This window comes from Stenella coeruleoalba (assembly GCF_951394435.1).
Source record: "Stenella coeruleoalba genome assembly, chromosome: 7".
NCBI lineage: Eukaryota > Metazoa > Chordata > Mammalia > Artiodactyla > Delphinidae > Stenella > Stenella coeruleoalba.
In genome coordinates, this window is record NC_137153.1 from 47,724,232 (window position 1) to 47,752,077 (window position 27,846).

Below are 27,846 nucleotides of genomic sequence, written 5' to 3' on the forward strand. Positions count from 1 at the left end.
GAATCATTTTTACGGAGACTTAGAGGAGATTTGCAGTCTGTCTGTAAAGAGATTGAAGGAGAAAAAAAATCCAGAATTACACAGTTCTAGACAAAACACCCTGGTCCTTTAGAAATGGTCTATAAGATGGAAAAGAAGAACTAGTAAAATCTTGTGTGTTGTCCAAAGTTGATCATCAATTAGGTTCAGAAACACAAAAGTTTATGAAGCCATCTTAGATCAGTTGAAAATAACATGCTTCTGCTCTTCTCTACTTCATCATTGGGTGTTTTTTTTTGCCATTTTAATTTTTATTGAATTACAGTTGGCATACAACATTGTGTTAGTTTCAGGTGTAAAACACAGTGCATCACGGGTTTTTTTAGCTGCTAAAAGAGTTCTTTTTCTTTAATGGGGAAACAATAGCAACAATTTAGTATTAATTTCACATGACAGCATCTTTTCAAAATTATTTTCACTTGCAATATAACCTGTGACCTTCACATTAATCCTCCTTATAGGTAAACTAATTCAGTTTGATGCAAAGAAGCAGTGATGTAAAGTCTTCTCTCAATGAGCTCACAAACAGACAGTTGTAGAAATAAACATCAACATGGTTTAATAAATGCTAGTAGAAGGGTAGAAGGGACACAGGTATGGCTCAGAGAAGGGCATGGGCTGCAGAGGGCTGCCATTTCAGAGTTCACCTTATAGGTCTTTAAACTGAGGGAGGAGCTTATAAGGAATGAGACAATTGCCACCACAAAAATGGTAACAAACCAAAATCTGAAAGAAAAAGAAATGTCAACCGTAGCATTATACAGAGAATATTCTTATGAGGTAGAAATTCCCCTCACATTGGAAATAAGAAAACTGAGGCTCAGAAGCAAGAGATTAATTACTGAAGGTAGAATTCATACTAAAGTCTTCTAACTCCAAACATTGGTTCTTTCTACCGCTATATTAGCTTTTCAAAGACAATTTTTTTTCCAAGGGTGATGAGGTAATATGGGATTATAAAAGTTTTGATGATAATGATGACCAACATTTATATGTGTTTTCTTTGTGCCAAACCCCCTCTTTCAAAGAACTAGCACCAACAGATGGATGTTATATATGAATAGATTTTCGCTCAATGTAACTGAAATCTTTCAAATCTTTGGAGCTGTCCAGCAAAAGAAAAGGTTATATCATTAAATAATGAGCTCTCTCTTTCTTTAAGGGAAAAGTACCTACAACGAAGCTGAATTCACAAGTGGTTTTGCAGTAGAGACGGCTCCGTGTTGGCTAAAAAGTCTAGAATCCCCTCCAAATCTCTATCTCCTCCCAAAAGGCCACGGAATTTCCAAAGGCCACATAGTTATTCAGTGGCTCAGCCTAAGCTAGAACCTACATTTCCCACTTCTCTTTCCTCTCCCTCCCTCTCCAGTGGGACTATTAATATCAGATGTAAGTGATGGGATGACTGAGGAAGAACCTAGCATTGACCCAGTGGTGTGTTCCTAAATGTTTGACAACTGTCTCCAGGGAAAAAGAAACGGCCCTGATTTCCACTGTTTCTTGATTTCCACGGTATACATACTCTCACCATGGCCAATTTCAAGCTACAGCACGAGGCACTGAATTTAGAATGGGAAAAACTGCAAACATTCAGCATGCTCGTGAGCTGGTAAGTGCCAGCTCCGTTACTAGCCCCCTAAATGCAAATGGGGCTCCTCTTCATGCAGAATGAAAGATCACTATCCTTTTACAGAGAGGTACCCAGAAAACCAAACTATGATTCTCTCTGGGTAAAAGATATACACACACACACATACACACACACACATATATGTAATTTTTCAAGTCTATATTCTTTTATTCTCATTCCTGAGTCATTCACCTCTCTTGGGTCCCTCTAGTTGCCCTATGAGTAATATTTGAAAGGTTATAGAAACGGTCAATTCACCGAAGATAAAAACGGTGTCCTCTGATATTAAAAGGTTTTTATTAACAAGGGTTTTTTTGCACAATAAAACTTATCATGGCACAAAACCATTGACACACTAACCACATAGAATAGTTTATTGCCTGCCACTGCAAGCTTTTCTTAGATTTTGGTTTTGTATCCAAATTTTTAATGATTTTGGGTGCTGGTTATTTTCATGCAAGTTATAAGAGGATGTGATATAATTCTGGGGACTATGTAGAGACTCTATGTCTTCATGTGCCTTTGGAAAATGAAGTGAAAATACTGCTACTTAAATAAATAAACTCTAACACCTGAAAAAAATAAAAAGAAGAACCTAGCATTGTATTCCCAGAAGTGAAATGGAGGTCAGTATAGACAATAATATATAAATAGTCATAATTCTCAGTGGAACCCTATGAGGGCCTGACTGAGCCTCATTCGAGCAACTGGGAGATTTCCTTATTTCCTCAGTCAAGAAGATAACATTGTCCAATTACTTTTTTGTTCCAGTTAGAATTGTTCTTGAGTTTTCAGGTACCACTCAAATAGCATACATTATGCTTAGGCCATATTTGCTACTTTTTTCTAATTCAGATACCATTACACATAGCTTCCTATATCACAGTGATTTAGCTATGAAATATGTATGCGGAAGCTAAGTCAGTATGAAACAAGCTACCGTGAAACCGTAGGGGATGATGTGGTCTTTTATTATAGAGCATATTGTAATATTTTACAATACCAGTGATTTGGTCACGTGTTTTCTTTATGGAATGACCTATCAACCAAGCAACTATCCAATGTAATTCAAAAAGCACTTACTGCACATCCCAACTCTGAGCCTAGTTCCCCACTAGGCACGTGAGTAAAAGAAAAGTATTCTACAATGAACTTGGTACTGTAATCTCAAAGGATTTTACACACTAGGAGATTTATTTGCAAGCACGCAACCAAGTGCTAAAGAAATATGTAGCACATTCTAAAATAGAGGGCCACAGGGGTACCTTCAAGACAGCGGAGGAGTAAGAGGTGGAGATCATCTTCCTCCACACAAATACATCAAAAATACATCTACATGTGGAACAACTCCTACAGCACGCCTACTGAATGCTGGCAGAAGACCTCAGATTTCCCAAAAGATGCCTGAGGGCAACCTACACACAGAGGCAGGGCCAAATCCAAAGCTGAACCCCAGGAGCTGAGCAAACAAAGAAGAGAAAGGGAAATTTCTCCCAGCAGCCTCAGGAGCAGCGAATTAAATCCCCGTAATCCACTTGATGTACCCTGCACCTGTGGAATACCTGAATAGACAACGAATCATCCCAGAATTGAGGTGGTGGACTTGGGGAGCAATTGTAGACTTCGGGTTTGCTGTCTGCGACTGACTTGTTTCTAATTTTTATCCTTACCTTAGTACAGTTTTCAGTGTGTGTTATCATCAGTGGATTTGTTTATTGGTTTGGTTGCTCTCTTCTTTATTATTATTATTTTTTATCTTTTTATTTAAAAATTTTTAAAAAATATTTTAATTTATTTATTTTCTTTCTTTCTTTTTTTCTCCCTTTTCTTCTGACCTGTGTGACTGACAGGGTCTTGGTGTTCCAGCCTGGTGTCAGATCTGAGCCTCTGAGGTGGGAGAGCCGAGTTTAGGACACTGGACCACCAGAGACCTCCCAACCCCACATAACACCAATCGGCGAGAGTTCTCCCAGAGATCTCTGTCTCAACGCTAAGACCCAGCACCACCCAATGGCCAGCAAGTTCCAATGCTGGACGCCCCATGCCAAACAACTAGAAAGACAGGAACACAACCCTACCCATTAGCAGAGAGGCTGCCTAAAATCATACTAAGTTCACAGACACACCAAAACACACCACCGGATATGGTCCTGTCCACCAGAAAGACAAGATCCAGCCCCACCCACCAGAACACAGGCACAAGTCCCCTCCACCAGGAAGCCTACACAAGCCACTGAATCAACCTTACCTACTGGCGGCAGATACCAAAAACAATGAGACTTACGAACCTGCAGCCTACAAAAAGGAGACACCAAACACAGTAAGTTAAACAAAATAACAGACAGAAATATATAGCAGATGAAGCAGCAAGGTAAAAACCCATCAGACCTAACAAAGGAAGAGGAAATAGGCAGTCTTTCAGAAAAACAATTCAGAATAATGATAGTAAAGATGACCCAAAATCTTGGAAATAGAATGGAGAAAATACAAGAAATGTTTAACAAGGACTTAGAAGAACTAAAGAGCAAACAAACAGTGATGAACAACACACTAAATGAAATAAAAAATTCTCTAGAAGGGACCAATAGCAGAATAACTGAGGCAGAAGAACGGAAAAGTGACCTGGAGGATAAAATAGTGGAAATAACTATTGCAGAGCAGAATAAAGAAAATCGGAGTGAAAACAATTGAGGATAGACTCAGAGACCTCTGAGACAACATTAAACACACTAACATTCAAATTAAAAGGGTCCCAGAAGAAGAAGAGAAAAAGAAAGCGACTGAGAAAATATTCGAAGAGATTATAGTTGCAAACTTCCCTAATATGGGAAAAGAAATAGTTAATCAAATCCAGGAAGCACACAGAGTCCCATACAGGATAAATCCAAGGAGAAACACGCCAAGACACATATTAATCAAACTGTCAAAAATTAAATACAAAGAAAACATATTAAAAGCAGCAAGGGAAAAACAACGAATAACATACAAGGGAAACCCCATGAGGTTAACAGCTGATTTTTCAGCAGAAACTCTGCAAGCCAGAAGGGAGTGGCAGGGCATATTTAAAGTGATGAAAGGGAAAAACCTACAGCCAATATTACTCTATCCAGCAAGAATCTCATTCAGATTTGATGGAGAAATTAAAACCTTTACAGACAAGCAAAAGCTAAGAGAATTCAGCACCACAAAACCAGCTTTACAACAAATGCTAAAGGAACTTCTCTAGGCAGGAAACACAAGAGAAGGAAAAGACCTACAATAACAAACCCAGAACAATTAAGAAAATGGTAATAGGAACATACATATCAATAATTACCTTAAATGTAAATGGATTAAATGCTCCAACCAAAAGACATAGACTGGTTGAATGGATACAAAAACAAGACCCACATATATGCTGTCTACAAGAGACCCACTTCAGACCTAGGGACACATACAGACTGAAAGTGAGGGGATGGAAAAAGATATTCCATGCAAATGGAAATCAAAACAAAGTTTGAGTAGCAATTCTCATAACAGACAAAATAGACCTTAAAACAAACACTATTATAAGAGACAAAGAAGGACACTACATTATGATCAAGGGATCAATCCAAGAAGAAGATATAACAATTGAAAATATGCATTCACCCAACAAAGGAGCACCTCAATCTGTAAGGCAAATGCTAACAGCCATAAAAGGGGAAATCGACAGTAACACCACCATAGTAGGGGACTTTAACACCCCACTTTCACCAATGGACAGATCATCCAAAATGAAAATAAATAAGGAAACACAAGCTTTAAATGATACATTAAACAAGATGGACTTAATTGATATTTATAGGACATTCCATCCAAAAATAACAGAATACACATTCTTCTCAAGTGCTCATTCTCCAGGATATCATACCTTGGCTCACAAATCAAGCCTTGGTAAATTTAAGAAAATTGAAATCATATCAAGTATCTTTTCTGACCACAACTCTATGAGACTAGATATCAATTACAGGAAAAAAATTGTAAAAAATACAAACACATGGAGGATAAACAATACACTACTTAATAACCAAGAGATCACTGAAGAAATCAAAGAGGAAATCAAAAAATACCTAGAAACAATGACAATGAAAACACGACGAACCAAAACCTATGGGATGCAACAAAAGCAGTTCTAAGAGGGAAGTTTATAGCAATACAATCCTACTTAAGAAACAAGAATCATCTCAAATAAACAACCTAACTTTACACCTACAGCAATTAGAGAAAGAAGAACAAAAAAAAACCCAAAGTTAGCAGAAGGAAAGAAATCATAAAGATCAGATCAGAAATAAATGAAAAAGAAATGAAGGAAACAATAGCAAAGATCAATAAAACTAAAAGCTGGTTCCTTGAGAAGATAAACAAAATTGATAAACCATTCACCAGACTCATCAAGAAAAAAAGGGAGAAGACTCAAATCAATAGAATTAGAAATGAAAAAGGAGAAGTAACAACTGACACTGCAGAAATACAAAAGATCATGAGAGATTACTACAAGCAACTCTATGCCAATAAAATGGACAATCTGGAAGAAATGAACAAATTCTTAGAAATGCACAACCTTCCAAGACTGAACCAGGAAGAAATAGACAATATGAACAGACCAATCACAAGCACTGAAATGGAAACTGTGATTAAAAATCTTCCACAAACAAAAGCCCAGACCAAATGGCTTCACAGGCAAATTCTATCAAACATTTAGAGAAGAGCTAACACCTATCTTTCTCAAACTCTCCCAAAATATAGCAGAGGGAGGAACACGCCCAAACTCATTCTACGAGGCTACCATCACCCTGACACCAAAACCAGACAAAGATGTCACAAAGAAATAAAACTACAGGCCAATATCACTGATGAACATAGATGCAAAAATCCTCAACAAAATACTAGCAAACAGAATCCAACAGCACATTAAAAGGATCATACACCATGATCAAGTGGGGTTTATTCCAGGAATGCAAGGATTCTTCAATATACGCAAATCTATCAATGTGATAAATCATATTAACAAATTGAAGGAGAAAAACCATATGATCATCTCAATAGATGCAGAGAAAGCTTTCAACAAAATTCAACACCCATTTATGATAAAAAATGCTCCAGAAAGTGGGCACAGAGAGAACTTACCTCAACATAATAAAGGCCGTATATGACAAACCCACAGACAACATCGTCCTCAATGGTGAAAAACTGAAACCATTTCCACTAAGATCAGGAAGAAGACAAGGTTGCCCACTCTCACCACTATTATTCAACATAGTTTTGGAGGTCTTAGCCACAGCAATCAGAGAAGAAAAAGAAGTAAAAGGAATCCAAATCAGAAAAGAAGAATTAGAGCTGTCACTGTTTGCAGATGACATCATACTATACATAGAGAATCCTAAAGATGCTCCCAGAAAACTGCTAGAGCTAATCAATCAATCTGGTAAAGGAGCAGGATACAAAATTAATGCACAGAAATCTCTTGCATTGCTATACACTAACGATGAAAAATCTGAAAGTGAAATTAAGAATACACTCCCAGTTACCACTGCAACAAAAAGAATAAAATACCTAGGAATAAACCTACCTAAGGAGTCAAAAGACCTGTATGCAGAAAATTATAAGACACTGATGAAAGAAATTAAAGATGATACAAACAGATGGAGAGCTATACCACGTTCTTGGATTGGAAGAATCAACATTGTGAAAATGACCATACTACCCAAAGCTATCTACAGATTCAATGCAATCCCTATCAAATTTCCAATGGCATTTTTCACTGAATTAGAACAAAAAATTTTACAATTTGTATGAAAACACAAAAGACCCCGTATAGCCAAAGCAATATTGAGAAAGAAAAACGGAGCTGGAGGAATCAGGCTCCCAGACTTCAGACTATACTACAAAGCTACAGTAATCAAGACAGTATGGTACTGGCACAAAAACAGAAATATAGATCAATGGAACAGGATAGAAAGCCCAGAGATAAACTCACGCACATATGGTCACCTTATCTTTGATAAAGGAGGCAAGAATATACAATGGAGAAAAGACAGCCTCTTCAATAGTTGGTGCTGGGAAAATTGGACAGCTACATGTAAAACAATGACATTAGAACACTCTCTAACACCATACACAAAAATAAACTCAAAATGGATTAAACACCTAAATATAAGGCCAGACACTATCAAACTCTTAGAGGAAAACATAGGCAGAACACTCTATGACATAAATCACAGCAAGATCCTTTTTGATCCACCTCCTAGAAAAATGGAAATAAAAAACAAAAATAAACAAATGGGACCTAATGAAACTTAAAAGCTTTTGCACAGCAAAGGAAAACATAAACAAGACCAAAGGCAACCCTCAGAATGGGAGAAAATATTTGCAAATGAAGCGACTGACAAAGGATTAATCTCCAAAATTTACAAGCCACTCATGCAACTCAATATCAAAAAACAAGCAACCCAATCCAAAAATGGGCACAAGACCTAAATAGACATTTCTCCGAAGAAGATATACAGATTGCCAACAAACACATGAAAGGATGCTCAACATCACTAATCATTAGAGAAATGCAAATCACAACTACAATGAGATACCATCTTACACCGGTCAGAATGGCCATCAACAAAAAATCTACAAACAATAAATGCTGGAGAGGGTGTGGAGAAAAAGGAACCCTCTTGCACTGTTGGTGAGAATGTAAACTGCTACAGCCACTATGGAGAACAGTATGGAGGGTCCTTAAAAAACTAAAACTAGAACTACCATATGACCCAGCAATCCCACTACTGGGCATATACCCTGAGAAAACCATAATTCAAAAAGAGTCATGTACCACAATGTTACTGCAGCACTCTTTACAATAGCCAGGACATGGAAGCAACCTACGTGTCTATCGACAGATGAATGGATAAAGAAGATGTGGCACATATATACAGTGGAATATTACTCAGCCATAAAAAGAAACGAAATTGAGTTATTTGCAGTGAGGTGGATGGACCTAGAGTCCATCACAGAGGGTGAAGTAAGTCAGAGAAAAACACATACCATATGCTAACACATATATCTGGAATCTAAAACACAAAAATTGGTTCAGAAGAACCTAGGGCAGGACAGGAATAAGGACGCAGATGTAGAGAATGGACTTGAGGACATGGGGAGGGCGAAGGGTAAGCTGGGACAAAGTGAGAGAGTGGCATGGACATATATACACTACCAAATGTAAAGTAGATAGCTAGTGGGAAGCAGTCACATAGCACAGGGAGATCAGGTCGGTGCTTTGTGACCACCTAGGGGGGTGGGATAGGGAGGGTGGGATATGGAGGGTGGGAGGGAGACGCAAGAGGGAGGGGTATGGGGATATATGTATACATATAGCTGATTCACTTTGTGATACAGCAGAAACTTACACACCATTGTAAAGCAATTATACTCCAATAACGATGTTAAATAAAAAAATAAAATAAAATAAAATAGAGGGGCAAAAGACACAGAAGAGATAATAAGTACCACAGAAGGGGATATAATATTGAATGGGAATTTTAATAACAATTTTCGTGTTTCAGCCACATTATAGATTGAGGAGTACCCCTGATAATCAATTAATTTCTTCTTTATTGACAGCCACCCATATGTGCCTCCACTGTCAGGCCACATAATCAGGATACAAGAACCATGTCCATCTGAATGAGATTAGCTAATCTACCGTGGCTATGTTATGATGTCAATCCTCATTCCCGGTAATGCTTCTATAATGCAAAGCCTAACGATTTTTATTTTCTTTAACCTGCGCAGTCTCCAGAGGTGGTGCCTCTGCTCCGGCCTCTCAAGTAAGGAAAACAGTGTGGTTTGGAGGTCAGCACATCAGGTTAGAAAGCAGCTGTGCTGCCAAAAAAGTGCTTAAGATTCTTTTGAAAGTGACTTTAGTTTGAGTGTCAGAAAAAATGAAATCAAAGGTACTGGTAGTCCTCACCCACGCGCTAAATATAGATTTTCCTAAGTTAGTCAAACACAGATCTAAGAGCTGGTTTATCTTGAGGTTAATCTCCAATGAGAAGTTAATGTTTAATTAATTTTAGTCAAGTTAAGAGGTGGTAGATATGCTCCTTTTTGTTTAATTAAAATTAAATTACAGAGATCATTCATTCACTCATTTACTCACTTTGCAAATATTTGTTTAACCATCTAAAGCCTTGTTTTTTAAACTAAAGCAAAATTCATTAGCCAATTCCATGTTGCATTAATTTTCTTAATTTTAAACATTTACCTAATTCCATAGTGATATCACTCTTGCCTTGAGTATTTGAGGAACTTTACAACAAAAATATTTGCCACCTTAACCATGTTCTATTTAGCAACAATGCCAAATCAGTGCCTCTGGAATTCTAAATGACTTTGACATAATGAAGCAGAATTATAGATTATTTCATCTTTAGGCTGGAAAACTTTCATCAACTAACAAATAGTCTTTGTCCTTCAATCGGTAATTTAATCCTCATTACGGCCTAGTTATTTGTTCGTTCCTCAAGACCAGTGGCTCTCAGCCTTGCCTGTACTTTGGAATCACCTGGACAACTTTAAAAGTTACTGATACCTTGTGTTCACTCCTGGAGAGACTGATTTAATTAGTCTGGGGTCAGGTCAGATTTTAAGTACCCTACATGTTTCAAATGTGCAACCACCACTCTAAATTATGATTCAACACCTCTCATGGCTACTGAGTAAAGTTCAGAATCCTGAACATGGTTTGTGGTTGCCCTCAGAGATCTGGCCTCCACTTCTATCTCTCCCCCTTCTCCCAGCCCCTCAGCAGTGTGCTTTCCAAGTGGCAGGTATTCAAACCTCCATTCAGTTCCTATACTGGTCTTAGATAAATAAGCACCAAGTTCCTTTGCTGGAACACTCTTCCCCACCTCTTTCTCTGGCCACTTTCTACTGGTCTTTAGTTTGGGTTGAAGTGTCACTTCCTTAAGTAGAACATGTTGACCCTACCCTATGACTTTCATCCTGAAACAGGCTTCCCTGCCAAACCTAACACCTGACATGATCATCATGGAAACTTCAGGGGTGCTGAGGACAGGAATCATGCCAGCGTGGCATCTGGTACATAATAGGAGCTCAGTCACTCTGTGTTACTGAATCCAGCAGGGGCCAGTCAGGAACAAGAAACCACACCAGGAATATGAACAGGAAAAGAATTTATATAAAATATTCTTAACTAGTGAAAAGTAACTATTAAATGGGCTAACGAGGACTCATAGCAAATGTTGGGAGCAGTTACAACCCTAGGTGCAAGCCAGTACCCCCGGAAAGAAACTCCAAAATACGGAGGAGCACCAACTCACTCTTGAGGCTGAGATTTAGACCTCGTGGGAGAGGGTCCAACTGCGGCCTGCTGAATAGCAGAGAACTTCACTGGGTGCTGTGGGCCGGAGCGGAGCTGCAGGAGGTCAAGTGGTAGAGTTTGGTGAAGTTCATGGGGGTGCCATGGGGTAAAGCTGGTCCCTTGGAAGCTGCCCACGGGAGCGCCGATAGACTGCAGTTGGTGTGCGGGAAGCCTTCTACCAAGTGCAGGAGAATATAATTGGAAATAAAAACCACTGGACCACCCACTCACCGCTAGCAGCTGGGCAGCTGAAGGAAGAAGAGCAAAGCGCACAGGAAAAGCCTCATTCTCTGCTCTGCCGCGGTGTTCCTCTAGCCCCCTCTATTGACAAAACCTAACACTGAACCAGCTCTCAAAGGTGAAGTGTTTAGTGTTCACACAAAATCACAAAGAGCAGCAGATCTGGAGCCAAGAGGCAATCATTGGACAGCTAGCACTGTTATTTATAAATAGATACATACATACGTACAGACATAGAAATATAAAGATATAAATAAATATCTCCAGTGCAAACAAAGAAAATATGAATCCCTTCACAAAGGTAAGAACCAACAGTATTCTCAAAAGGAAAGATGAAAGCTTGATACTCACTTTCTCTTACTACATTTCTTATTATTCCTTCTTTTCTCCTATTCGCAGTTCAAAGCCCATCCCATACTGATGACTGCCATTTCATCTACCCCTATTACAGCTGTACCTCTCTCTCCATAAATCTGAAAAGCCATGCAACTTGAACGAAGGCAAATCTTAGATTAGAAATTTGGTGGTTTTGTTTATCTGCAATATGATCATTAAATCCCTTCAATTCCACTTTTCAGGAGATTCTGGTAGCTATCTGCAAGCAGTGAGACAGTATAAACCAGAGAAAATAAATTAATCAGGATATTGCTTGTCTTACTTTCATATCATTAAGGATGTTTGAGTGCCAAATGAAAGCTTTGATGCAAAAATTAGAGCACAGTATTGCAAGATTCTTTTGATCCTTCATCTGTGCTTGTAACTTCTATGGAACATCAACTGTGGCAAAGAATCATTAGTCTTCTGCTATATTTAAACTTCTGGTTTATTTAATAAGCAGATAGTGAAAATAAAATGCACATAGCAGAAAGATGCTCTTTAGCTGGTGTCAGGGACTGAATAAATAACCATCAATCCTAGCCTGTCCTTTCTTACCTCAAGTTAAGTACTTGACTCAGAATCAAGTGACTTTCTGAAAGCAATTAAATTTCCTTAAAAATACTCATGCATTTCTGGGAGTACAATTAACGGCACATTACTTTTGGAAACCTTTCTGAAGAACAATTAAACACACCTAGAGTCTGTCATACAGAGTGAAGTAAGTCAGAAAGAGAAAAACAAATACTGTATGCTAACACACATATATGGAATTTAAGGAAAAAAAAAAAGTCATGAAGTACCTAGGGGTAAGATGGGAACAAAGACACAGACCTCCTAGAGAATGGACTTGAGGATGTGTGGAGGGGGAAGGGTAAGCTGTGACAAAGTGAGAGAGTGACATGGACACATATACACTACCAAACGTAAAATAGATAGCTAGTGGGAAGCAGCCATATAGCACAGGAAGATCAGCTAGGTGGTTTGTGACCACCTAGAGGGGTGGGATAGGGAGGGTGGGAGGGAGGGAGACGCAAGAGGGAAGAGATATGGGAACATATGTATACGTATAACTGATTCACTTTGTTATAAAGCAGAAACTAACACACATTGTAAAGCAATTATACTCCAATAAAGATGTTAAAAAAAATTAAACAATATGCATAAATAAGGAAATAACCTGATATATAGAAAAAGCTTTATTCTAAAGATATCTGCCATGCAAGATTTATAAGCTACTCCCATCCCAGCAAAGAAAGCAAATGACTAACAAGAGGAGAACTGTGGTACCATCTCATGATAGACAGCCATGCAAGCATTAAGAATGTTATGTAAATGGCTTTGAAACAACACAAGGAAATGATTATTTTATAATAATCTTGTGTTAAACGACAGAAAGTGGATACAAAATCATGTCCCATCACAACTAAAAAGTTCATGGGAGAAAGCCTGGAAGGCTAGGATAATTTTCTAGAAGTAGAAAGACGAGATAAAAAAAAATGAAGTAAATTAAAAATTTTGGTAGATTGCCGGACTGTCCTCCCAAAAGATGTGTACTACATTTACTTTTCCACTAACAATGTTGCTTTAAAGCTTTCTGAGTCCAGTCAGAGATAGCACCAATACTTAGATAAATTGCATGAGGACAGTATACTTATCTATTTTGTATATAGCTCCCATATTTCCTGAGAGCTAAAAGATCATGCTTGGGATAACAAGCTGTGTTTAATTCAGCCAATCACTGTATTCAGTTGAGCCAATATATGAACAAATTGCTAAATGAGAAGCTGTGGGGGACACAAGATTCAATCAGAACTGAATTCTACCCTTCAATAACTTAGTCTCATACTCATTAATAACTATGAAACTAGGTAGATAAGTATCACCCAGGGAGGCAAGGAGACTATTATTTGGGGAGTGACTAGACAGGCAGTGGGTAGTGGCCACTCTGGAGGGGATCCTGGAAAATCTCTCGCTGGAAAGGCAAAGGAAATCATGGCAGAGCCTGAAGGGTGCAGTTCTACATTCTCTTTTTTTTTTGAAATTGATACTCCTCCTCCAGAGACATTCAAATTCTGGAATACTTTCCACTGCCCACCTTTCTATCAGAAGATGACATAGGCTTCACAAGATTACATTTACTGAGCAACTATCAGACTCCAGACAGGGTACTTGATTCTAGGAATACACACATGAAAATAAAAAGATGATACAATAAGATGTTAAAAAAAACAAAATGTTCCTCATCTTAAGGTGTTTACACTGACACTCTAGTGAAAGAAAAAGCCAAATAATCAGAAATCAAAATTCGGTCTGAGTAAATATCTAAGAATGGAAGAGCTGAATCGCATGGTAGAGGTCCGTTTAACTTTTTAAGAAATGTCCAAACTGCTTTCTAATCACTGTGTAGTAATATCTTGTTTTGATTTAAATTTTCTCTAATGACCAGTGACGTTGAGCATCGTCTCACGTGCTTTTCCGTGGGCTTATTTGTCATCTCCATATCTTACTCTGTTCAAATCTTTTTTTCATTCTTTATTGGTTTATTTTCCTACTACTGAGTTTTAAGGGGTCTTTATCTATTCTGGGTAAAAGTCCTTTTTCAGATATGCTTTGCAATTATCTTCTCCTCATCCATGGCTCATCATTCTTTTAACATGTACATGAATGTTCACAGCAGCTTTACTTGTACCAGAATAGAAACAGTACAAATGTTAACAGGTGAATGGATAACAGGTTAACATTAACAGGTGAATGGATAAACAAATTGTGGTATATCCATACAATGGAATACTCAGCAATAAAAAGTAATAAAATATTAATACACACATTGATGAATCTCAAAATAATTATGCTGAAAGAAGCCAAATTTAAAAAAAAAACAATAAGCCATAGTAAATGATTCTATTTATATAAAACTCTCAAAAATTTGAACTAGTCTACAGTGACAGAAGGCAGATCAGTGGGTGCTTGGGGAGGCCAGGGTTGGGCAGGGAGGGACTCTGCCAGGAGGGATTCCAAAGGGGCCTCACAGAAGTATTGGAAGGGATGGATGTGTTGATTAACATAATTATGGAGATGGTTTACAGGACATTCAGACAGCAAAACTTAGACTGTACAAGTTAAACAGGTACATCCGTTGTATCTCAAAACTATTAAAACGCAATGTGGGAAATGCGACAATATAGTCATCACAAGTTGTTAAAGAAGCTCAGAGAAAGGGCACCTACTCTTAACTCATGGGTCCGGGGAGGCTTCCGAAAAGAAAGACACCCAAGCGGAGCCCTGCAGAAAGGAGCAGGATAGGAAGATCGTGAGTGCCACCGCTCCACACCCTGAGCTCCAACAGACCTTATCTTCATTCACAGCATTCTGTCCACTTGAGTCTACATGTCAAATTTCCAAAAAAGTACTAAGCACGGAATGCTCGTTTAATAGTATTGGGATGAGAGGTAAAATGTATCTGTCATCCCTACAATAGGAATTATTCTGGTAAAGAAGGCATTCGAGGATCTTAAAATATTCTGTTTCAGTTCTGGCTCTCACTTTTCCCATCACAAAACCTAAGCTGGTTGATCACAGGATCGCAACTGCTTCTAGGGACTCCACAAACAGCACCTCGTCAGGTTGGGTTTCCTGGTGGAGCCTAAAGCGGGAATTCTCCCACAAGTCACTGATGGAGGGTACCCTTAGGAGACAGGGAGCAGGGGAGCAGGGCAGGGAGGGAGAGCAACTGAGCAAAGACGGCTTCAGCGGGAGCCCTGTATTAGCCTCAACCCACAGGAATTCTGGAGCAAACACTGCACAGCAAAGTCCCTCTTACCTTTGTATCCTGGGTTAACCAGTCACTGGCTGAGGGCTGAGGGCTGAGGGGTGTGTGTGTTGGGAGGGGACATGGGTCTGGAAGGGCAGTAACTTTCCCAGCAAGATGGCAGAGGGAGAAGGGGGTCTGTGAGCTGTTAGAAACCACCACTGAGGGCAGCTGGGAGAGGGGAACCAGCCTGAAAGGGGAGATCTGAGCTGGACACCAAGCTTTTACCATAGAAACTCACTCTTTTTCCCTTTCTTCTCATATTCTCATCACTACACTTTAGAACAGGGATTCTCAATTTAAATGCCTACAGGAAGAGGCATGGAAATGAAGGAGATGGCTGTAGGTACAGAGAAATATTTCTCTACTGTAAGAATTAAAAATACTCTGCCATCATAAATAAGACTCAGGTGAACTGGCATCAGGGAGAGAGTAGGGAGAGGTAGAGACTGGTTAGCTGGAGAGCAAACTCAGCCCTGGCCTGTGTTTTCATGTAGGAATCCAGCATTGGTAGGTCTCCCAAGTGTTTATGAAAAGCCAACAATCTTTATTTTAATGTAAAATGTCCCCAATTTCTGACTGTTGACCCCAATTAATAAAAATTATAATCATCTAAAAAACATTGTTTCCAGGTCAGAGTTGACCCATGGGTAACCAATATGCAACCTCAACTTTAGGAAAATAATAAAAATATAGGTTACCCTCCACAAACTTTCCCACAATTTTGGAGTCCAAAATTAATAAGCAGGCAGCAACAGCCAGACATCCTTATTCTACTGCATTATAGAAATCTAAAAATCAGATATAATGGAATATAAAATGGAGACAAAATATTAGGAAAAGAAAAGACCCAAAGTACACCAGAAACTATCTGCTCACTCAAGGGAAAGTCACAGAGCCAGGCAAGCTAAGTTTATGGTGGGATAGGAGACCTCTCTGAGAATCAGATTAAAGCCATAGAACTTCTTCTCAGAAACATATGCATAATATGTGGACATGCGCACATACAAATTTGCATGCAATTCCTGAGGGTCTGTGGACGCTCTGAAACCCATGGGTGGACCCCAACTTAAGAGCTCCTGCCACGAGGCAGGGAGGAATAAGACAGAAAAGATGGATCAAGGTGCATCACAGAGGAAAGGAACGGCAGTTTTTTCTACTTCTCCTCACAAAGAAAGGCATGAACAGCTGGTTTCAAAAAGCTTCCAGGGGGCTTCCCTGGTGGCGCAGTGGTTGAGAGTCCGCCTGCTGATGCAGGGGACACGGGTTCGTGCCCCGGTCTGGGAAGATCCCACATGCCGCGGAGCGGCTGGGCCCGTGAGCCATGGCCGCTGAGCCTGCGCGTCCGGAGCCTGTGCTCCGCAACGGGAGAGGCCACAACAGTGAGAGGTCCGCGTACCGCCAAAAAAAAAAAAAAAAAAAAAGCTTCCAGGAACGTAAGCCCCCTCTGAAGACACGTTGTCACAAATGGTGAAGATGCTGAAGAATGAGGACAGTGAAGCACCATGGCTGACACACTCAGGGGAGGCCAGGGGAGGGTGACTCCTAGAGGTCCAGGCTTCCAACCTCACCAGTGAAGGAAGGACATTCCCGGCTGGTATTTAATAGCGTGGGGAGTTCTGCTTCTTTATGAAGTTGCTGATTTGATGCTTACTTTATTTCCAAAAGTTAAATAATTCAACTCAAATAAATTCTTCGTTAAGATATATTGTTAGGAGTAAGGAGAGAGGAGTCTGGGTCAGCCCCAGCCATGTCTGTAATGTGACACCGATGCTACACTCAGAGGTCACCCTGGCCACCCTGCAAGAGTCACTAATCGATACAGAGCAAAGGCTGCTACCAAGCCCGATTCCAAAATCTAGAGCCTGTGTGCACCCTCCCTGGAGACAGAGCAGCGAAACACATCTGATGCAACTCTGCCACTCACTGGCCATTACTCTGGATTTTTCCATGCCTCAATTTTCTATTCTGTAAAATGCAGCGACAGAGACCATAGAACAACAAGTATTTATTCAGTGCAAGGCACAGAGCCCTGGAGAAAGAAAAAAAGGCTGCCTTCCTTCCATGCCAGGGAAATGCACCAAGGCTTGGTTGAATCTGCTGGGAAGGCGGTGGTGTGACCTGGCTGCTTAGCAAACAGGCCGCTGCCAGTGATGTTGGATGGGGCTTCGCTTGGGTCAGGTTACCTCACATCAGTCCCTCCCCTTTAAATGTAGGAAGTAAAGCCCTCCTTCTTTTATTTTTAGAGAAAAAGGGACTCTTCCTCACTATTTGGTGTGTCCTCATTCAGACCCAAACATATAGATTTCCTCAGGCTCTTTAACTGCAGAAGCAATTTTAAACTCTGTCAACAGTGACCTAGTTAACCCTGATGGTGTTAATTTGCACAGCCCTCTACTTAAGTGTTTCATTTGCATTAAACAGTGGCTTATTCAAGTCCTACCATGGTCTGCTCGGAAGACACACTTTCTTACCAGCGACGACCTGTGTGGTATGCAGGCGAGCTCTTGAAGATGAACTGAAATCCCTCAGGAGGTGGAATAATGTAGTTTAAAGAAGCCCACATCCCACACATCTGCCTGTATCCAGAGGGCCAAAGCCATTAAGGAACATGCAATTCACACTGTGTTTCAATATTGCTGTGCTTCTAGATTGCTTCCCAGTAAATACAACTGACAGTCACCTGTAACTGATTACCCTGCCGGTCCAGCAGCTCCTATTGTTTTTATAGACAATGAAACTGAGAACTCGATTCTCAACAACCTCCCAGGTCTCTTAGAGGCTATTTCATAAAATTAAAGTTTTTCTCCTATAAAAAACTTTTCCCCCAAAAGTACAAGGGTCTGAATCAAGCCCAGCTTGGCGACTGACCCGGAGGCATTGGGCTTTGTGTGTTCTGACTGCTTAATGAGCTAGTGAAGATAAAGTAACATTTCTTGAGCACTTACTACAGACAAGTCCATGTCCTGGGGGCTTTATAAATATATATATGTATATATATACATAGATGACCTTGTCCAGTTTTATTCTCATATCCAGCCTCAGAGAAAGGTGCTGCCGTCGACATCTCGTGGCACAATGAAGCAATTACCTATCATCGAGCTAGTTAGAAAGAGCACAAGTTCAGGAGCATGCTACTTGCCATGTGACCTAAGGCTGAGAGGCAGTTTCCTCACACCTAATACGGAGAAATGAAAGATGCACTGGAGTAGGATTAGTTTAGCTCATGGATGCAGAAGCACGTTGTCAGGCACATATAGCTCCTTTCTCAGAGATCTCTCTTTCTAGAACTCATGGGCTGTGTACGGGTGCACACAGGACACGTGAGTCTGAAACCACTGTGCAGAAATTCTCATCCGTGACTGCCGAAAACATAAGACCTGGGCAGGTTCTTCTTTGGGTCACTTTTCACTCTCACTTTTCTTCTATATTCTTACCCTCCCCTTTTCTCTCTCCCCATCTCTACTCTTCTACTTTTCTCCTTTCCCCATCAAATGCTTCCTCCTTCCAGACAAAGATGCTTTGGGGACAAAGAATCTCCCCCAGTTGGAGACTCTCTGTCCCCAGAGCATCTTGCGGACCTCCACAATCCAAAGCCGGAGGGACCTCCTGCCATCATGACACCCACGAGAGGCGGGTGGGCCTTGTGAAAGGCTGGACCGCCGTTACATACAGAGACTTACTGTTGGCAAAATGCTTGGCAGCATTCTTGTTTCTCTGGAACCACTTCACAGCATGTGTATAATAGCCCGTTGAAGAATGGACCCTACTGATTTGACAGCAAGGTGTCATATATACATGATCCCTCCTTGTCCATTCAAAGACCATGAAGACCAGAATAGTCCTGATACCCTGAGGGCAGCCGGTAATCACACACGTGACTTCATCTGGTTCCACTCAATTACTGCCAGCACTTGTTTCTCTGAGTATTGACATGCAATTTTCTATGCCTGTTTTCCCTTCTTGGTCTTTGTCTACTTATTGGCTAGAAAATCGATGTATGCACTCTATTCTTACACCTCATGAATCTGAGAAAATTGAGGGAACTAACACTTCTGTGGCACAATTCCCTTAAAAGCTGAAAGGTCTAGCTGCAATCAAAGCACATCGTTTACCGAGGCCTTATTTCCATTTCCCTCAAATGTAACAGCAACAGTGGTGGGGCGCATACATGGAGTGGCTTCTGCGTGTCAGGCACTGGGCTAAGTCATTCTCACAACCACCCTGAGAGGCTGATGATATTACCCTTATTCTATAGATGAGGAAACTGAGACTAAGCTGCCTTGTCAAAAACGTATATAAATTGAATTGGAATGAAATATCTTCTAAGGAGCGGATACACGAGGTATTACGGTGGAAAGATCATGGGCCTCAGACCAGATAAACCTGAGTTTAAATGCCAAGCACCCACCAACTGGAAAGTTGCTTCACCTGAAACTGAAGGCTCAGTTTTCTCATCCCTAAAATGGGAATAATAAATCCTATTATACAGGGATTATTGCAGGAGCCATTGTGGGACTAAGTAAACTAATATATGGAATAGAGTCTGGACCATAATAAAACCTCTGCAAGTGTGTATTACCTCCCCACTCTCATGATTGCCATGAGCACACACAGAGAATATGAGATGCCACATGTATTTATATATATATATATATATATATATATATATATATATATAAAATATATGAGATGCCATATTTTTTTTTCCAGACATTTTGGCTGTGTTATCACATAATCCAGCCAGCTGGCCTTCCAGAGTAATGCTCATGGCCATGTGCTACCCAATTTTTAAAATATGTATTTATTACCCAGACACCCTCTAGGGCCATTACCGTCTCATGGAAATCTATCTCAGTTCACAGACCATTGACCCAAGTAATGATTAAAAGCTAATAAGAATGTGTTTTGTCAATTCTGTTGTCATGCATGGGTACTACATCTTTGCGCTACAAATCTTATTGCAACATTTTTTCTAACTCATTACATATTTCTGCAGTAGATTTTTAACTTACTTCTGTGGTGGTTTTTTGTTTAAGAGTGAGAGTGAATCAATGCCAATAACCCATCTGCCTGCAGAGATTCTGCTTGTCTGCCTGAACCGTCCCCAAGCCACATGAGTCCTGCACTGAGGTGTTCCCCGGGCTGAATCTGTAGGTCCCTGGCGCATTCACACCGTTGAAAATAACAGCTTAAAATAGGAATGCTGACACCACCTTAACTCCAACAGCACAAATGCAGGGCTGTAATTTTCTATGCTACTTAATCTCCTGGTACAAAAATCTGTGGCTCAAGGGAATTCTTCATCCAGTCCAGAGGTAAAAACAAAAAAGAACAAAAAAAAACAGCCCCTCAAGGATGTAATGAGTTAACCAAGCAGTTAGCATGTAGTTGGATTTTGTGGCTCTTATCAACCACATTAACCCCAGGGCTCTCCAAGGCTAATATCTTTAGTTGTGCTGTTTTCTGCTTGCTGTCTCCAGACCACTAACCTTATTTCTCGGTAGGGGAATGGAAAGCTCTGTTCTTTGCAAATCTCCCTCTGATTTCCATTCTTTTGGGTGGAGCTAACCCTTTGGTATCCAAGGTCAAATGAGCTAAACCCCTTCTAGAGGAGCTTACTTCTGACTGACACGGTAAGGGGCTACTCTTTTTAGCAGATGCTTGCATCGGCATCATTAAAACACCACTCCATCATTTGAAACGCAACTTTCTTCTCTAAGCCATTTTGTGGGCCTCAGAAGAGACACATGGAGCGGCAGCGCCACCTGCTGGTTCTCCCTGCATCGTTTTTGCAGCAATGTTGTCTTAGGGCCTCTGCTTTTACTTTAGAGAACGAAGTCGGCTCACTTTGGGATTCTGTCACTTACAAGAGGGTCAAAAGCTGGAATACCTTTAACCTCCTCTTTTTTAGCCCCCTTCCCAATGATATGCTTTATCTTTAGGGACTAAATTTTGAGACGGGGTGGGGGGAATGGGAAAGCCAAAATTGGGAATATACGAAAAGTTTCTTGTCGATTCCCAATGGCATCTTCTCCAAGCCCCGGTGGGTGTTCCTGTTCAACTTGATGTGTGTCATGTTGGCTGATCGGAGGCCTATGTGCATAGTCGACACTGTGGCATATGGACAGCTTCTGCTTCTGTATCAGAGTGGGAAAACAAAGGTCCAGTAAGTGATTTTTACCTGACGCAGGTAAATATAATGTCATGACAAAATGCCTCCAAACAGGAAATGCATGTGACACAATGGATGGCTTAAATGATCAACTGGACCAGTGGGCTGGTGTTGCCTAGGGGGCCACAAATCTAACTCTGAGGGCATGTGTAGAAAAGCTCTGCTCCCTAGAGAAAAAGAACTGACATTTATGGATGCAAGGTGCCTTGGTGTACATATGCTGTCCCATTTAATTCCACCAACTAAACAATGAGGCAGGCATCATTACCTCCATTTACAGATGAGGAAACTGAGATTCCAGAGATTAAGCCCTTATCCAAGGCAGCAAGCCAGCAAGTGCTAATCTTGGAATACAAATCCCCATCTGTCTGGATTCAAACCTTGTGTTCTCAACAGCACAAATATGCCCTCATGCCTGGTTGGCTGTCTTGAAAATGGCTTCCCTAGTCGCAAAAGGAGACACATGAGGAGGGATGAAGCATGTTTCAAAAGCCGTCTAATTTTTCAGAAACGACTCCATGGACCCGATCTCAGATGATAAATAGCATCACCTTCATCAGTGACAGAAAAAAAGAAAAGCATTAAATGTCAGCTACAGCAAAGGAAGTTATAATGTGCCTTTCACAGAGGAAAAACTACAGTGAATTCCAAGACCCACAATGAGGCCATTTTGCCCTACCTGCTCTCACTCAGGGGACCACATTATATGATTCTCATGTCGAGAAAAATAAAGAAAAACATGTTCTACTTCTTAAGGTTTTGAAGGTACTTATTGCTCTACAAGACTATAAATCAATTATTTCTTGCAGACTATACATAAACCCACGTGGAAATCAGAATCGTCCCCACTACCGCATTCAAACAGCTCTTTCAAAATCACCAAGGACCGCCACCCGTCAGATACAATGGTCAGTCTGTTCGCAACAGTTCAGAGAGGAGAAATGACCCCCAAGTCATAATGGGCAAGGCCAGGACTAGGCCTCGCCCCACCCCCGCCTCTTGGGGCAGAGCACTGTCTGTGACAGCAAGCCTGCTTCTGGGTACCTCACTGCACTCTCTCCGTTACATTTTAGATATATTTTCTAGCTTTTTATATTACAAATACATATATAAACATTAAAATTGCATGTAGTAAAAGATGGGTACAGACATAAAACCACCCGAATCCCACCACTCAGAGATGACCATTGTTAACTCCTCGGTGTATTTCCTTTGTGGGGAGGGCTGGGGGGAGAAGAGAATTTTTTTTATTTTTCTATTTGGGATTTTCCTCATACGTGTATATGTATTCTGAACATATGCATATATACATATTAATATGTCATTAGCATACATATCAACACGGAGTAAACGTTTTCGACTTAACAGCTAACATGACAATTCATGTCAAGGAAAGGAGAAACTTGGAAAAAATAAAATCTTACTAAGTCCTTGGGTGGGAAATAAGCCCTCACCTCCCCCTTTCTAACTAACGACTAAGGGTTAGCTGACACCAAGGCTCATAGGAGGAAGGAAAATTGTAAAACCGAAGGAAGAACTTGGAGCTTCCGAAGGTAATTCAGGGAGTAGGCAATGGCAGGAAAAGATGGACAGGGAGAAGATAGGAAACTCACTCAGTGTGAGGACAGAAAACTATACCGTACACCAAGACCAACCAAAACTTTCCCCCTAAGTCTAGTAAACTCATCGGCAATGGCATGAGTTTGGGGCTGAAACTGGGTAAGGGGATGACAAGACACACTTGAGGTGTAGCAGAAATTCAGAGGAGGGCTTAGGACTTCCACAGTCTATGGCATTGGGAGATTCAAGGCAATTTAATTCAGACCACAAAAGTTACAAGAACCCCAGCCAACGCCTGAGTTACACAGGGCTGAGCTTATACAATTTTGTCAGGTTTTCCGTGCTCTCGTCCCCCAGTGTGGAGTGGTTGATTGCTGTTTGACTACCTGCCTCACAAGCCTTCTCAGAGATTCTAAAGACTGTCCCACCTTGCTCTTCTCTCCTGTATGAAGGTCTGATGGCTCTGGTCTAGGACAGGGACCACCATGGGACTGGCAGAGACAATGGGTGGGCTTGCACAAAGCAGCCAAGTGTGCAACAGGGTGAACTGTACACTAATCTCCTCTGACAGCTAAACTAACTACAGCCGGGGTTGCTGCAGCTGAGGGAAAGATTTCCAAAATGTGGAAATACTTACTGTGCTATATACAGTAAATAGGTGAGCCCAATACGTAGAACTGGGAACCCAGAACTTTTTAAATATATCACAATCTCAGGAGAGACTCTCTTCCCAAGAACGAAATAATATCCAGGTCTCTTCCCATTCATCCTATGTGGGTTTGTGCAGCTGTGTCAGACGAGTCATTAACAAGTAGAAATTGACATTAAGGGTCTAAGGGCCTCTTGCAATATTTCTAATGTGAGATATTAAGAGCTTGAGTTAAGATGTGCAACAGAAAAAAAAAAGGCGTATCAAAGAGGTTATGAAGGAAAACAGAACTTTATGAGTGACAATCTGTAGAATTATGGAAGAATAAGGAATGAAATATGACTTCATATTTCTTACCCTGGGAGCTGAGTATGGATAACAGAAGTAGAGAAGGAAGGGCGACTGGTTTGCACAGAGGAAGATAATAAGTGTGTTTTATTATTGTTGAGGTTCCCAGCTAAGGCAGGTGGAGCCAGTGGAAACGGCCAGAAATCAGATGGAAGGGTGGGGTTGAAGTTAAAAGTCGGGGCCAGAGCTATGGGTTTGGGAAACTTCCACGTGGGTCAGCTGAAGCCAGTCGGGTGGGTAAGGCCTCCAGGGAAGGGAGGGGAAGTCAACATGCTCTGTAACAGTTAGCTTCCTTGAAAAATTAATTCCTTTTCTCCTTTTCGAAAAGGGTTGTCAGCAAATGTCATGGAGAGGCTTAGGAGATTTTCATTTCACTTCACATGAAAATAGTTGTGGATTTCTAGAGCGCTTGTTCAGAGAATGCAGATGATTTGATCAAAACTGCAGGAGGACAAAGGAAGAAATCTTTAAATTTAGAGCCCTGGACAAGCTTTGGATCTTCCACACACACACAAAAAGTGTCCTTTAGCAGAAGCTAAAAACATCACTTGGCGCCCTTGTTTCTGCCCTAACCTGAAGAAAATTAAGTATGCTAGAAGGAAGGAAGTTCCTTGTTCTTTAAGCAAATGGACCTTCCCAGAACCCCTGAGTCAGCTCTCTTTGACCTACAAAAAAGGCGGATAAGTGAAAAGCACAGCAGAGGTGGAAATGAAGAAGGTCAAGCATTATTGAAGCAAAGTTTTAGAGCTTATTGAGTATTAGGAAGGCCTCTGAGAATATAGATTCAGAGTGTCTGCTTTTGGAGTTATGGGGAAAAATATATACATCTAAAAACAACAGCATGGGCAAGAGTGACTCCACCAGTGACTCTCACAATGAACCTAATGCCTATTTTCTTATTTACAAGTACCCTTCCTGAACTTTTCATTTTTTCCTTAAAAAGTGGCTCTGCACCCCTAAATATATGTTCCAGTCATATTTCTCTCAATATGGACCCCCTGAATCAGAATCTTTGGATAGATGCTCATTAAAAATATGGACTCTTGTAGTCCAGAGAGATCTACTCATTCTCTCTTTTTTTTTTTTTTTTTTTGGCTGTGTTGGGTCTTTGTTGCTGCGTGCGGGCTTTCTCTAGTTGCGGCGAGCGGGGGCTACTCTTTGTTGTGGTGCGCGGGCTTCTCATTGTGGTGGCTTCTGTTGTGCACGGGCTTCTCATTGTGGTGGCTTCTCTTGTTGTGGAGCACGGGCTCTAGGCATGCGGGCTTCAGAAGTTGCAGCACGCGAGCTCAGTAGTTGCGGCACACGGGCCCCAGAGTACACAGGCTTCAGTAGTTGCGGCGCGTGGGCTCAGTAGTTAAGGTTCTCGGGCTCTAGGGCACGTGGGCTTCAGTAGTGGTGGCACACGGGCTCAGTAGTTGTGGCTCATGAGCTCTAGAGCACAGGCTCAGTAGTTGTGGCTCGTGGGCTCTAGAGCACAGGCTCAGTAGTGTGGCGCACGGGCTTAGTTGCTCCGCAGCATGTGGGATCTTCCCGGACCACGGATCGAACCTGTGTCCCCTGCATTGCCAGGCGGATTCTTAACCACTGCACCACCAGGGAAATCCCCACCAGTCTCTCTTAACAATCATTGAAATATAATTGGAATAAGGGACACAGGAAAAATGGAAAGTGGGTAAACAGTTAAATTAAATATCCATCAGAATTAGATATTTTCAACCCTGTATAGAAAAAAAAAGTGTAACACAGCCCTCTTATCCTGGTCACATACACACACTAAGTAGGTTTGCTGAGGAATATCTGTTTCTGTTTATTTCTAAACTTACAAAGCTCAGGGCCCTTTTTATGTCACTTAAACCAAGACTTGTTTCAAATGAGGTAGGTTTTAACAAAACTATTCCCCCTCCTACATCTATGTTCCCGGTGTCAGCAAGCCATAGAGGCTGCTATCTTCCAGAACTGTCACTGTATTCTGTAACAAAGCACCCTTCCCTTTAGCTGAGCTGGACACTAGAAACCAGTCAAACTAAAGTTTTCAAAGACTCTAGGCATCTTTTTACCTTTAGCTGTGGGGTCTGACTTAAGTAATTTTCCTTCCTCCTCTTGACTGAAGCTCATTCTAAGCTTAAAGAATAGTAACTGTAATCCCGATTCTCCTTCAAAGATTCAGGAAATGATAAAAAGGGCGTCACTTGATTCTTGGGGTAATAATCCATATGTCTCAGGACCTCAGTGGATACAGAGGGATCTGGGAGTGAAGAAAACCCAGTGACTGTGCAGCAAATAGTCAACCGGATCAGCAGTAGAAACCCTGGGCTCTTCCACCAAAGCACTGCAGGAAACATTGTATCGAGGTCACTTTATTTTTTTAAAAAGAAGCATGAGCAATGTATCCTCAAAAACTTGCAAATTAATGGGAAAACTAGAAATCTCTGTCATTTTCCATTCCTCAGCTCAGGCATCACTCCTCATGAGCAGTCTTCCTTGATCTCTACCCCTGTGGTAGGCAGAATTCTAAGATGGCCTCCAAGATCCCTGCCCCCTGGTGTACACAGCTTGTATAAGCCCTTTTCCTTGAGAGTGGGCAGGACACCCTCATGGATTATGAGTATGATGGCATCTCACTCCTGTGATTAGGTTATATTATCTGGCAAAGGTGAAGGGATATTGCAGATGTCATTAAGTTGAGCATGAATTAATCAAAAGGAAGATTCTCTTGGGTGGGCCTGACTTAATCAGATGCAAGCCCTTAGAAAAGAGGGACTGGGCCCTTTCTGAAGGGAAAGAATCTTCTGGTCTTGAAGAAGTAAGCTACAATATTGTGAGAGGGTCACATAGCAAGGAACTGTGAGTGGCCTCTGGTTGCAGAAAGCAGCTTTGGGCTGACAACCAGCAAGGAAACAGAACTTAATCCTGCAACTGCAAGCAACTGAGGTTTAGACAGGCATGTGAACTTGAAAGAGGACCCTGAGCTCCAGAAAGGGGCATAGCCTATCCTATATCTTGATTACAGCCTTAGGAGAGTCTGAGCAGAGGATCTAACTAAACCGTGCCGAGACTGTTTACCCACAAAAACCATGAGATAACAAATGTGTGTCATTTTAAGCCACTAAGTTTGTGGCAACTTGTTACACAAAAATAAAAATCTAGTACAAAGTTCAATTCCAGTCTCCAAGTCTGCTATGAACAAGAATGAAAATGAAGGAAGATAGGGCCGTGGTGCAAGAGGAAGACATACGTATGGTGGACAACATGCTCAACAACTACCAGGAGACCTCAGTTCTGGTCCTGGCTCTCCACTAACTCAATGTATGACATCGGACAAATCACTTTAACTCTCTGGGTCCCACCCAGTTAACTCACATATAAAAAGGAGGAGTTGAACTAGATAAACTCTGAGACCTCTCCAGTCTCCAAGATTCTTCAAGCCTATGCAACTAAGTCCCCCACAGCATGGGCTGCTAACCTTCTGTCCACACCACACCAAATGGTAGCTTACCATCGGCTGCCATGAGCCCCCAAGAAACTGGCACTCATAAAGGACAAGCTTTTGGAAGAGTAGAGGGAAACCTGCCGTCCTTCGTCCTCTTCTAAATGTCTTCACAGTGACATGAAGAGCAAAACAGAG

The 27,846-nt window shown here is 41.0% G+C and overlaps 1 long non-coding RNA gene across 1 annotated transcript in view; it reads right to left on the reverse strand.

The window, feature by feature from the left end:
• Positions 1-27,846, reverse strand: part of LOC307189193 — a 325,811-nt gene that overhangs the window by 185,257 nt on the left and 112,708 nt on the right. The window lies entirely within an intron of this gene.